The sequence below is a fragment of the Urocitellus parryii genome, unplaced genomic scaffold (genome assembly GCF_045843805.1).
Source record: "Urocitellus parryii isolate mUroPar1 unplaced genomic scaffold, mUroPar1.hap1 Scaffold_35, whole genome shotgun sequence".
Taxonomy (NCBI): domain Eukaryota; kingdom Metazoa; phylum Chordata; class Mammalia; order Rodentia; family Sciuridae; genus Urocitellus; species Urocitellus parryii.
This window is the reverse complement of record NW_027553167.1, coordinates 2314663-2318740: the sequence shown is the minus strand read 5'-3', so window position 1 is coordinate 2318740 and position 4078 is coordinate 2314663.

Here is a 4078-nt window from a genome sequence, read left to right as displayed (position 1 = left end):
TTCAGACATTCAATAAATAATCTTTTTATTACATAAACCAATTGATGGAATTTATGGCAAACATAGAATTACACGATGCAATTTGTCTTATAAAATAAATTCCCCTGAGATCTCTAAATTTGGAGGAAATAACATAATTTTAAGCACGCAATATTTACAAACTTCTCACTTTATAATGTTAATTGAAAGAAGCAGGAATCGAGATCACATACACAAAGTAATTTTAGTTACATTTAAAAAAAAAACCCAAACTACACATTATAAGAAATGAAATAAAGAAGAAAAATGTCAAAATATTGAGGGTGGTTCACTCTGGATTTGAGGGAGTAGTTTTATTTCTTCTATTCTTGGAAGGTATCCAAAGTGCCTCCATGGATTAGTAAAAGTTAGTTATAGGGTGAATTGTGTCTCCTCAAGTTCACATGTTGAAATCCCAAGCTCTAGTACCTCAGGATATGACTGCATTTCCAGACATCGCCTTCAAAGAGGAGCTTAGGGTAAAATGAGGTCACGAGGCTTAGCCCCAACCCAGTATAACTTGGTGTCCTTATAAGAAGAAGAAATCCTGACACAGACACTTAGAAAAGGAAGAAGATGTGAAGACAACATGGAGAAGCTGGTCATCTACAAGCCAATGGGAGACATGTAGACTTTCCTCCTTCCATTTTTTCCATCCATCCTTCTTACCTCTATTTCCCTTCCTTGCTTTTCTTCTGAATCTCGCTGGAGGACATTGGAAACATTTAGAAAGCATGTGCTACTTATACAGAGGGTTTCCACTATATTGCTTGTCAATAACTTAATTGATTGGTTCAGGAGAATGACTTGAAATCCTGGGAGCTGTATTGGGAAGGTTGTAAGCAGCATCTGGAATCAATAATTCAGGCTAGGAAAGCCACTGGGTAATCTATAAGACAATACTATTTGAGTGGCTCTGAGCTTTGTTCATCAGGTAATAAAGATGGGAAAATGAGAGGGTGTCGGAGGCAATAATGGTGTCAATAAGAATAAAAAAGGAAAGGTCATTACCTCCACATTTGATGAAAGCTCCATTTGATGAAAGCTATGTTATTCAGGGATGTCAAGTTTTTTACTGTTGTTCTTGGATAGCTATAAAAATACCTTTACTTTTAATATTTGTGAAGAAAAAATAATGTTGCATTGCCAAGCTGAAACTCAAAAGCACAAAGCATTTTTTATGCTCACTTAATAACCTTTACAAGTCTTGGTATGCAAATGTTTTATAAAATTCTCTAGTAGAAAGAAAATTGGGTTATGCATAGCAACAGACTTCTGCAAGAATCAAGTAAGTTGTTCAAATGTTGCAGCATTTCTAAACCCATCAGAAGATCAGCTATACTAGATGCATTTCGTCAACTTTGTTTCAACAAAAATACGCTGTCATCCTCTCTCCAAGTCTCTCATTTTATTTTCCCATTCTTTCTGAGGACTTATTTGCAAAGATATACATCTCCACTCTAAAGAAAAATGCCAGTGTGAACTGCTGGCTACTGACCCTAACCTTTGAGTACTGGGGTGACTAAGCCTACAGAAGCATGGCAGGTAGATGCTCTATCAGAGGGATATGGCTAACTGGAAAGAGCTGGCTGGGCTATAGAATATCTACCAATGGCTAAAAAAGGGGATCACATTTTGGATGACCATGTTAAAATTCACCAAATTTTTAAATGTTGACTCAAAAATTTTGAAAACAAACTGTTCACCAAGTCACCAAAGTAAATCAATCAGTTCTGAGAATGGGATGCAGCTATTGCCAGTGGAGTAAGAAGAATTTTGCTCTCTACGAGCAGCACATCATAGAAGTGATTGATGTGGTGAACAGGGTGCTAGGCTTCTGCAGCTTCAGCCACCCCCGATACATGAAAAGTCTACAATATGCTGAAATTATAAATAAGCACCTATTAAAATGGCCAGGCACAAAAGAAATGCTCGGAGATCAATAGAATCATGGCACATGAATGACATCAGCTGGATAGCATAGTGACAAAATGGATTACCATTCACAAAATGAAAAACCACAAAATACTTAGAAGGAAATTTGCTGATAGATTAGATATGTGTTTAAAAGTGACAAAACCTTCTTCAAAGGCTGGTCACCTTGCCAAACAAAGGATCATGTTTTTTAAGGAGGCAAAGCACATTAATTCATACATTTAAAACAATTCCAATCTAACAGCCAAGCTAATCTTCAGGTGATGGGGCAAAATATTAAAAAGATAATTCAAAGTAAGGTCAATATGGTGGAAAGCAGTCTACTAAATATTAGAATGTGTTATGAAATCCACAGTGAATGTTTTAGCATAGTTACTGGCACCAAAAACTAAAAAACAAACAAACAATCAACAACAACAAAAAAACTAAAATAGATCCATATATGGAACATTGCAGAAGTACCTAACTAACATGTTCAAATCCAGAAGGTAAGAAAGCCAATGAATCCCACCATCATGTATAATTACAATTTACCAGAATAGGAAGATGGCGGCGAAGGGAGTGCATCACCCCAGGGCGCCGCGTCACTAAGTGGGAGAAAGACGATGCAAAACAGCTGAAGGATATCTTTGGGAAGTTCCAGTGAAATTGAGGTGCTCCAGAATCTAGTGGACAGATTTCCATCGTGAGAAGTTCGGCTCTGAGAGCTCCATTTCCCCGCACGGAGGGTCGCATAGCCTGACAGGCGATCGCCCGGAGGCTGGAGTCTATGGCGCGTGCCAGGGAGCGGCAGGGTGCCGGAGCGGGGGAACAGCTATACGGATCCGGGGGGGGGGCTCCCGCCAGTGGTACATCGGAGCCCTTAGTGCTGAGTTCCGGCTTTGAAACAGAGGAGAGAAGCGGCCCAGTTTGGTTCCAGACACCGGTCGGACCACAGTGGAGGACAGCAGCCACCATTTCGGAGAGATGATGTAATCATCCCCGTGTTCTACTGATCTCAGCCCATTCAACTACGGAACAGGTGATATCAGGCTGGTATTTGCCTGCGTCTAGCAGACAGATTTCTTGCTCAGGCTCGGGGCGGAGGTTCTTGTGGAGAATACTCCTAGAGGCGCGTGCTGGGCAAGGCATGCGCCGGGCACTGAGCAGCTGGTTTCTGGTTCCCGGGGCTAACCTGGCCCAGGTCTGAGGAAACTGCGGAGACTGCCGGTGGAGGCCAGCTCCAAGTGGAGCGTGCACTGAGCTTGGGGCGACTGGGTTCTGACTCCCGGAACAGTTTTGGCCTGGGGCTGGGGAACCCGTGGGGTCGCTCCCTGGAGCCAGCTCCCAGCGGAGAGTGTATCAGGATCGGAGAGGCGGGGTTCCGGCTACCAAAGCTGCTTTGGCCCAAGGCTAGGGAACCGGCAGTGACTGCTTCTCAATCAGGGTCCGGCGGGGTGCTGGAGGGGCAGAGTGGAGCTTTCACCTGCGCCCAGAGCAGGCCAAGTGACCCGCCGGCATGGTACCATGACACCCCAAACGCAGCTGGGGCTGAAGAGAGCAGCCACCCACGCCTAGAATAGGACCAGCGATTCCGCGGCGCGGTAGCCAAGTAACCTCATTTGGAGTAGAGGCTGTGCAGAGCTGACATCCGAGCAAGCAGGGCAGGCAGACCTGTCGCCAACTGGCAAGACAGGCCAGGTAGCTTGCCAGCGTGGTGGACACGTAACACCAAGGCAGTCGCGTCACACTGGTTGGAGTGGGGGTGGAGCAGGGTCGCCGCCCGGGTCCGGAGGGGGCTCAGCGACCAATTGGAGAGGTAGTCAGGTACCCCCATTGGGAGTGGGGGCTGTGCAGAACTGTGACCCACCGGCCTAGAGGTCTGCCAGCGTGGTAGACTCGTCACACCAATTGGAGTGGGGGCCCAGCAGAGCCGCCACCCACATCCAGATCAGGACCAACGACCCCAGGGCGTGGTAGTTACGTTACCACAATTGGAGTGGGGGCAGAGCAAAGCCACCACCCGTGCCCGCACCGGGGGCAGACCTGCGACCGATAAGCGTGGTAGACAGACCACCCTAATTAGAGGAGGAGCACAGCCACTACCCGCCCTGCAAGGGAGACTTCCCAACTATACAAGAGCAAC